Raw genomic sequence first — 10,408 nt, 5'->3', positions numbered from 1 at the left:
TAGGAAGGTGAGGTAACCCAGAACCGCTATCGGTCAGTGCTCCCGTATCCTCTTTTGTTCTACTACTAGATATACGGGCTTGGCGAAAGCTTAACCAGTGATTGGCCATCACCGGAACTTGCGCTCTCGTAAAAGTCTTTTGGCCCAAGATTGATCGCAGGAGATCTAGTGATCTCTTAGCCCTCAGAAAGGCTAGTCTCTCTCTAGTTGTGGGGCTCTATTGGAGTCCAATACGGTACTGTAAGGTTGGGAATGTTACCAGTCGCCAATCAGAGATATGTTTTCCTTTCATTTTGTTAAAGCATATTAAAGTCAATATTTCTCTTAACGAAGTTACACAATAAAAATTCTTAATTTCAGTTGCATTTTATTGCCCAATTTAGGAGCAAAGAAGCATCTTATTGGTATTAGAACAAGCAAATTAAAGCGTAACTTCCTTTCCAAAAAACAGATGAGTTCGTGTGGTGGCACTTTGAAAGTATATTTTAGGAATAAGAAACGCACACAAATCAAACAGCGACAGAAGCCACACGCGCGCGAAGGCCATTCGCCCGTTGCGCTGAGACAATTTTCCGCTTTACGAACACCAACGCCAAAGCAAATGTCAACCCCGCCATTGACCAGACCAGGCACAGTGCCGAGGACCGAGAAGCGAGAAGCGAGCAAAGAACGCCGCAGTCCGACCACCAGCACAAAGGAGCGTTTATTTTCATTTACGCCAAACTAATTGGCAGCAGATTATGTTGCCAGGCAGCAAGTGGCAAGTGGCTAGCAAAAAGTCGCAAGCGACGAACGCAAGTTGCGCAACTCGAGCAATTGCAAGCAGTAAGGCGTTCGGTGGCACAAGTCACTGAACCGCAGAGTGTGTGGCGCTGCCAAAAATTACGGTGCAACCAAGCACGCAAGAGAGCGGCGACGTGACCAACGGACCGACACGCAGCGAAGGTAGCCGCAACGAACGAAGGTAGAAAGCTTGAAGCGCTTGCCGGTAGTAGGTATGTGTGTGTGCGTGAGCGCTTGGCAGTGGCAGCACGCAAAAGCACTTAGACCGAGTGCTAAGTAAGTTAAGCCTAAACGAGTGCGGAGCGCGCAAATTACAGAGCAGCGTAGCCGAAGGCGCTTGCGGCAGTAGCAGTGGCAGAACGCCAGTATGGCACGCAACGTCCCAGTTGGGGTATTCGGAGTAGTTGCAAGGCAAATACATACATTGTTGTGTTTTAATTTTCGCCTACTTTGTAATCACAACTTTGCATAGTTCGGAAATTTGTTGTGAGCCCCGCGGCCAGCCGCCAGGTGCCAGAAGCCAACAGTCAAAGTTGCAACAGCAGCAGCAGCAGCACCAGCTGCAGCTAGACATAAGATGGCAATGGCGGAATAGAGAGCGTAAAAAGTGGAAATACAAGGAAGCAAGCAGCTGGCAATAACTTGCAACACTGCCGCACGTGGTTGCATGCTCAGTGTAGGAGTTGTAGCAGTTGCTGTGGCATGCAGGGCAGGTTTGTGGAAGGAGCGTTGTCTGCGCAGAGTACGAACATGCCCGTTGCGAGGTCCTTGTGGGCATGTTCGCTGTTGGTGGCAGCGCAAAATGTTGGTCACCGACGACACGGTCGGTGGCAGCAACTACAGTTGCCATAGTTGTTGAGGGTGGAAAAATGTTGCCAGCATGAATGCGAAATAAAAAAGAAATACAAAATAAAGTGTGTACGTCGCTTTGACAACCCGCACGTGTTGGTGTGTGTGTGTGCGTCGCTTGTCGTCTCGCCTTCAAGGTGTGCTTCGCCAACGTTTCCTCTTTGCTTACTCGTGCCAGTCATGCAGCGCGTGGCATGTCTCATAGTTGCATGCCACTTTTGATGTTGGCAACTCAAAGCCATGCACACGCGCACACACACACCAATACATATGCATTTTTATGCGCTTAACGGCTCTCCTGCGTAGCTGTCGTCTCAACTCCTTCGCAATTCCACTTTGATTTCCTTTTATTTTTGCTGAAATTTGTGTGCTTTTATTGCCATTGCATGCCTGAGAATGCAACAACAACAACAACACATTTGCTTTGCATAGTTGCAAGTATATTTGGCGTATTTGGCTTTGTGTTGCATAGTTTTGTAATTAATTTGCGAATAATGCAACACATTTGCACACTCTCCCCCCGCCTTTCCTCTCTTTTTTTGTTTGACGCGTTTTTGGTGGCTTCCTAATAATGTTGTGCTTTTTTTTACTTATTTTACTTATTGTGATTACTGTCATCACACTTGGCGCTTATGCTGTTGACGTTCCAAAAGTATTTCGCTTTAATATCCTTGCTGGCATTCTGCTGATTGCTTTGTGTGGGGAAACTGCTTTTGTAGTGAAAATGAAGCAGGTGACGAGTGAGCGGTAGAACGTGTTGGTTTTCATTGTTAGGGTGCTAGATAGTTTTATTATAGAATGGTTTGATGCCAGGCTTGGATCTTTGCTTATGTAATTACTTCAATCAGTGAAGCCGCACGATAGGGAGTCCCCCTGTCTGAAACCTCTTCTGGTATCGAACGGCTCGGAGAGGTCCTTTCCGATCTTGACGGATCTTTTGGTGTTGCTCAACGTTAGTTTACAGTTACAGGTGTTTTCCGTCTATCATTTTTCGGACTCCGACAAAATCGATCAGTCTCAACACATTTGCGGATGTTTAATCATGAAGGCTGAATTTACCGACCGTTGTGCTAAAGGTACATTATTTGCTCACCCGGGTGTTAAAGCTCGATTTTGATGACGAGGCGGGTGCAGTTCTCATAGGTGCGCTCCAAGCGCTCTTTCTTCTACCACGTATCCCACACCAAATTTATGAATTATGATATGGACACTATAGTAAATGCCAAAAGGACCTACTCGACTCTGTCCTTATCCAGTCCATTTCATGGATGGTGTTAATGTCAGCCTTTACTGTAATGAGGACTTCAACCAGCAGGGCACCAGCAGCTTACCAATAAAGGGATCGGACATTCCAGGTGCATGCCCTTAAATAGTAATCCTTAGTACATTTGCACTGGTCATTGAGGTGTTTTTGTGCGTGGTGGGTCGCAGGTCACAAGCCTGGCAAAGGATGATTTGCCTTCTCACTTTTGTTCGCTTTCAAAGGGATGTTTTTTCGGCACAGAGGATACTTGGTTTAGGGCTAGAAGTAGTGAGTTGCTTGGTTCATATGTAAAAGAATCGTTTCCTGCAAAAGATAGTGTTTCTATCTCACTCCTCACTTTCGTGAACATCTACTCATAACTTCATCCTCCACACATGGCTCAATACTCATTATATATTCACGAAATTTGGCACGAATTATTGTGTAAGCCAACACTATAATGTCCAAATAAATTCAGATCGGACCATTATAGCACATATACCCTTTTATGGTGCATGAAATGCACTTCTGAATGGTATTAATATTTCTTTCCAACCCCTAAGTAGGCTGACGTTGGTGCTATATGCGATTTTCCTTACAGTTGTCATATTAACAATTCTTTTACACCCTGTCAAATATCCATGAATTTCGAATATAGAAATAATCTGGAAGATCAAAAAATAGTTTGAATTAAAAATTTACACTCAAGTCAATATTTTTTAGATAATTTTTCACAATTTTAACGTGACACCTTAAACTTACCACCATGTATTTTCTATCAAATCTTACGTGTGGAAAGCTGACAGGTGTATCGAACACGTATGCATTTTATTACCGTTATGCAGCAATTTTTCATATTAAATAACAAAAATTTTCCCTTTCACAACGCACCGAGCCGACCAAAATGCACAGTGCTTTATTGACAACAGCAATGATGCAACAACAATGCCCATATGTATAGCTTGGCCGACGGCACAAGCAATGCAGAAACTAAAATAATTGTGAAAGCCATAGAAAACCTAAGACTGCAGTCATTTTTCATGATCTCAACCGCAAAAATCTCTATTGTTGTGTGCGGTCAAGTGTTTGCCTGTGTGTGTGAGTGAGTGTGCACCGGAAATGACCTGTCACATTGACAATGGCTAAAATAAAATGCTCGGCACAGTTCATATATACCACGCTGTGGCATATAAGCAATCAATTTTGTTTGAGTTTGCCGCTTATGCGTGTGAGTGCTGCTGCTGGTATTGTAGTACACCGCAATCGAAATTGATGGGGCGTATGAGTAACATTAAATTCCGGCCGTAATGAAGTTCGTTATAAATGTAAGCCAAGAAACGATGTTGTTTTGGCATGCTCTGCTCAACTTATTTATTACTCTAGTGGCATGTGCACTCACATACAAACATGCATATGTATTTAGTTGTTGTGAAAAATATGTATTTTCAATACGGACAGGTGTTCTTACAGCATATTGGACGTTAAGCTGACAGCATGTGTGTTGCCAGCCAATTAGGTATTGTGAAGGGATATTAGTGCATATCAATGATTTCTCATAAATACTCTGGGGTGTTGTATGGCATATATTGTAAACTAAATGTAAAGGGAATAAATTAATGTTTTATAAAAGTTGATTGGCTTGGTTGGATTTATTGGAAGTGTGGGGAGATCTAGTCGGATGATATTTGATGGTAAATGATAGGTTAGATTGCAGTAGGCAAAGAATTGTATAAAGTAAAAGCTTATAAATTGGATATAGAGAAGAAAAATAGATTTTTTTTTGTCTTATTTAGGTCTAAAACATCTATAGAATATTTTTTTTTGAATTTTTTCGTTGATCCGAGAAATAATTTTGAAGATACCGCCTTGAAAAGTAGCGCGCACGATATTAACTTTATAATCACTTCAAACTTTAAAAGCGTTTTTCTCAAAGATTTGTTTTCAAAGTCAACTGGTAAGATTTTTCACGAATTATTCAACCGATTTTATTAAAATTTTGCTTTTGAGATCCTTACAGAAGTTCTACAGTCAACGTGAAGGCACCTTTCTCCGATGGACTGCCAGAAATGACTGAGTTTTGAATATTTTCCTTGAAAATTTAATAAAATCTTTGCAAAATATGTTTCTTTGGAAAAGTAGAAAATTTGTATAAAATATTAATTTTTTTATAGGAAAAAATACTCTGGCTTTTGCTCGAGAAAACCCATGCAACCCTTAAATCATTTCACATCAATTTTCTTGAACAATATTGCGCCTACAACTAAGGGTGATCCATTTCGAGGTTCCCACTTCAAAAACAAACACAGAACATTCTGTAGCATTTATTCCTTGAAAATTATCACTTCCGAATGTTGGGGCGGCCACGTCCCAAAACGTCCACTCGTTGAGTCCAATTTCGATGACTCGTTTTAGCATGGCGACTAGTAACTGGCGAATAAAACGCATGATTTTTACTCGAAGGCCTGAATCGAAGCGGGAGTGTCCTCATAGACTAGATCAAAAACGTGATCTGCTCACTGAAGTGTTCTCGCTATAAATCCATTGATTCAAGAGATGTGTGGGAATACTCTTTTGCACTAACAAACAGATTTTCTTTAAGTTATTTACAATTTTAATGACTCTCCGCGCTTATGAGCGCCTATGTCATTAATATATAAATAATCGCAGCATTTAATCAAGTTTTGTTTTTCTATAGCTACTGTCAACCAAGTCAATCCATATATACAGATAGTCACAGCAATCACAATTTGTCTTTTGTTGTTGCACTGCCGCACACACGCAAAGAAATAAATGATTTTACGCTGCGGCTGTGACGCTTATTTTTCATAACTCTCTGCCATATGAAAAGCGAAAAGGCAACAACTTATGCTTAACATGTAAATACTAGGCACAAGCTGAAGCAGAAAATACCCAGACGCACTCGAAATCAGTGGAGTGTATAAAAGTCAGCGAGTGGAGTGGAAGTAAATGACTGATTACGTAATATAAAATTCAACAAAGCGCATAAATCACGCATTTTTCTGCTGGCAAGGAGAGCACGGCGAGCAAGTGAGGCGCAGTGAGAGAGCGTTGTTGTATGAAAGTCGCAAGCCAAAGTCGAAAACCTCAAGCCACAGAAGTTGCAGGAAGAGGACGCAAACTCGCTTGTTGGTTATAGTAGACTACAGTCGCCGGCGCAGTTGTTGGCCTGCTTGCCGCGTTGCCGTAACCCTTTCTGGCGCGTATTTGCTTACACAAAAATATGTAATTGTATTTATTGAAATCGCCCACGCAAACCAAATTCACTGCCCCCCAACAACACGCTGCCGCCATTAACTGCTTCGCGAGCGAAATTAACACATTTTTGTTGTTGCTTTTTCGTTCAAATTTGCGCCTTTTCACTGCTTGCCATTTCGCTGCCATACTAAGCGCCAGCAAATAAGTAAGAAAGTTGAAAAGAACAAGCGCGTTGCTGGCGAAAGTGCGCATGAAGAAAGAAAAAGAAATGAAAAGGCATACGCCACGGTGTATACGTAATCAGGGGCAAACTTTTTCCCATAAATTCATGGCGCAGATAATTGACTAAAATTTTCAATTATACCAATGAAAAATGACAGCTACTTTGCATTAAAAAGGGTATATGCAAATAATTATGTTGCAAGCGCTGGCAAAAAGTGCCAAAGCAAACAACAACAACAACAAGTAATTCAAACAAAAGCGAAGTTATAAAGTTCAATTTCAATGTCTGCACTCAAAAAGGCGCAGAAAGTCTAAAAGTGTGTAGCCGAAATTAATATATTGGCAACTCAACAAAGGAATCCGTGAAAATTAGGAAACGCGTGTGGCAACTTGTCTCGACTTTGGCTGAGATTTGTGTGTACAATTCGTAACTTTTGTTGTTTGTGGGCGTGTGTTTATGCCATTTTGTCGGATTTCGAATTCATTGCAGCTAAAAATGTGTAAACAACAGCAAGTTATAAAAGACAGTAAACACAAAACAAACAAACTGGTGTTCAAAAGTGCAGAGAGTCGGTGATTTGAGTTCAGAAAACAAGATTTTTTCCAGTGATTGTTAGAGTAAACAACGAGTTTATTAAGGATAAGAAAAAATATTCATTAAACAACGAGATAATGAAGAATAAGTGAAAATATTCCTCCGATATTTTTTTTATATACTGGGTTTTCCAATAAGGGTGATATGATTTCTTTAAAATAAAAACTGTAATTGTTGAGAAAGTTCAAATGCTTTTTATTTGGTGTGAAATGAAATCGATACAATTAATTTTTTAATATAACATTATACAAATGGACTCCACGACTTCTTTTGCAGGAACAAATTTGATGAAAGCAATTTTCGAGTATTTTTTCCACTACATATGCGGTATTCCATACCAAATCGACCAGTTTTGAACCCGACTCCTTCAGATTTTGCTGAAATTTATCCATCCTTTTTTACCCTTTCAAAAACGTTTTTGAGAATTTTTTCAAAATTTTTTGAATTAAAAAAAAATGGCTTTTTTATTTTCAAATAGCTATAACTTTTGTAGAAATTGACTTTTGGGGACCTTTTTTTTTTAATTTTTGTTTTTGAATGAACTTTTCGAAAAAATACACGAAAAAAATTTAACACGATCAATTATGCAAAATAATCGGTTTTTTTTTAAGAAAATCGTCATTTTTTGGAAGTTCGCCATTTTTTTTTTTTGTTTTTTCTCAAAAAAAAAACTTCAATTAATTTGACAACTGTCCCTGCTAATCACGGAGTGGGCCGATTTTTTTTTACTTTTTTTTACTTATTTTTACTTATTTAAATTTTCAATTTTCTAGCAAAACGACGTGTATCTCAAACACTAATGAATATTTTGACCTACATGTCAATACCAATACTACCAACTTACAGAAAAAAATTGCTGATTCGAAAAACACGCGAAAAAAATCACCTTTCAATTTGATCACAGTAGTGCAACAGTAGAGATGCCCAGAAAAAAACTAAAAGCTCTCAGTCTGGTTCGTAACTCTACTTTTCTCCAGTTCTTTAAGACTGCCTTTTGCTATGTGCCTTATACTAAATATGTGCACAGACGAGTTCCGGCCGAATTTACACAAGTAATAAACAGGATTTTTAATTATCTTTTGTGCCTCACACCCCGACGCTGTGGATAACACATATATGTACATACAAGTATGTAAAGTGAAAAAAATTGTCAAAAATTAAAAGCGTCGCAATTTTTCTTGCTTCTGCTATCTTTCTTTTTTACCAATTTCGCTTTCATTTCTTGTGTCGCACAGACATACAAACAAACACGAGCACAATGCTGTTTAAATTTTCCCTTGATGGCTATGTGTTTGGAATATTTAATTTTGTAACTTACTTTCGGACTTTCGGCCTGAACCGGGAACGAAATGCCCAACATTTTTTGTATGTACATAAATGCAGGCACGCACAGCCAGTCACTTGCAGGACGACAGCTCAATATAGACACCTCGGAGATATGTGTAGTGAGGAGAGGGAGAGCGACTGGGGCGCTTGATGAGAAGTGCTGTTAAGAGCGGATGGAACACACCGCAATGGCTAACAGCACGAAAATTGACTTAATTTCCGCTATGGCCACAATACGCGGTCTGTCGATTTTCGTACGCGTAGTTGGCAACGCAAGCACACGCTGCCGGCCAACAGCCATCTACAAACTGCGACGCTGCAAACACTCATCGTGTCTGCCAAACAAGGGGACGCAGAGCACAGTAGCCGGCGAAAAAGTTAAGCGACTTGGTCAACTGGGCGTTGGAATTGAATTGAGTGACGCGAAGTTTCTAAAAAGGTAGAGTTCACGAACTGATTTGGAGCGGGAGTTGGCATTCGTAATTGAACTTTAAAGAAAAGCAAAGAAAGACAAAAGAATAGGGAGGCAAGACCGAAACAAATGCAAATTGGCAGTATATAAGCGAAATACCAGCGAGGGGCGAATGAGGCGAGTGCCTGCTGCCGAAGTTCCCTACATTTTGTTTACTGCTGGTGAACGATGGCAAACTATTTGAATTTTGTATTGTTTTTGTGTAAGCGCGTGCTCTTAGCGGGCACTCTAATGCAGTTAGTAAAGTTTTTATTTCATAAATTATTTTCTATAATTGTTTGACTGTGTACCAAAAACTTTGCAGGAGGGGATATTTTCTTGTGTGCTTGCTATTGTTTCCCTTTTAAGTCTCCTTTCTATGTCTTTCTACGCTGCTGACCGAAAATAAGCTTTTTCCGATGGGGCTTTGCATGCAAAAAATTGGTCTATAAGTGCCTTTGAATATTGAAATAACACTCGAAAAGCAAAAGGCGAAAATTTACCCAAATTAAGAGATCAAATGAAATAATATAACTTCGGCAACACGGATGCCATGATACCCTTTACTGGGGTATTCCTTATAGAAACTATGCACATAGTCGTTTTGCCACTTTCTTTGATATAAACAACCTTACAGGTCCACTTAGACAACTACAGATGTCTGTCCGTTATGATGCCCAGAAGGCCGCCTAGGTATGTATCTACAGACTGTCGCATATCGACAAAGCGTATAAGGCATACCATAAATTTATTGAGGCGTTCAATCAATTTCAGCCAATACTTGAGGTTTGTACAAACCTAGATGATTCAAACTTAGTCTAAGATGTTTCCACCTCATTTCTTTGCCCTCAACGCAAAGTTGTGACTTCCAAAATCCTTAGCCAATCACTGCGGTGATATGAAGCACGGGTACGCTTGCAGAAGTCCAGATGTTGAACCTAATTTCCGACGGTTTTCAAGCATAAGTCATCTCAGGTTTGTTGGAATAGTGCATAGACTTGACGTAGGCCCACAGGAAATAGTCTAACGGCGTCAAATCGCACGACCGAGGCTGCCAATTGACTGAGTCATTTCGTTAAATAACAGGATTCCCAAACTTGGTTTTCAATAAATCGATTGTGACATTCGCTGCGTGGCTTGTGGCATCGTCCTGTTGGAATCACATATCGTCCAAGTCCATATCATCCAATTGGGGCCAAAAATATTCGATTATCATTGAGCGGTAGCAATTCCCATCACAGTAACGTGCTGGTCTTGATCATTACGGAAGAAGTACGGCCCAATGACGGCGCCGACTCATAGATCGTACTTTTTTCGATATACAATGGTGACTCATGGGTTACGTGTGGATTGCTGCCTGACCAATAACGCATATTTTGCTTATTGACGAAGCCATGCAGCCAGAAATGAGCCTTATTTACGAACATTCGACAGTTATGGTGGTCAAGTGATTTCAGTTCTTGCGTCAATCTGATCTTGTACGGATATAGGCCAAGATCTTTTCGCAAAAATTCCCACAACGAAGTCACAGATATGCCCAATGCTTGAGAACGATGTGCGAGAAACTGATTTGGGTCTTTCTCAATTGATGCGCTAGAGGCAGCAATACTCTTTATCTCACTGTCACGTGAACATTTTCTGCTGTATCAGCGGACTCAAAATTTTCCACAAGACGCTCAATTGTTGATCTGACAGGACAATTATGACGACCATAAATTGCATT

Source organism: Bactrocera dorsalis, chromosome 3 (genome assembly GCF_023373825.1).
Source record: "Bactrocera dorsalis isolate Fly_Bdor chromosome 3, ASM2337382v1, whole genome shotgun sequence".
NCBI classification, from domain to species: Eukaryota; Metazoa; Arthropoda; class Insecta; order Diptera; family Tephritidae; genus Bactrocera; species Bactrocera dorsalis.
The sequence above is the reverse complement of the archived record's forward strand: the minus strand, read 5'-3'. Positions refer to the sequence as shown.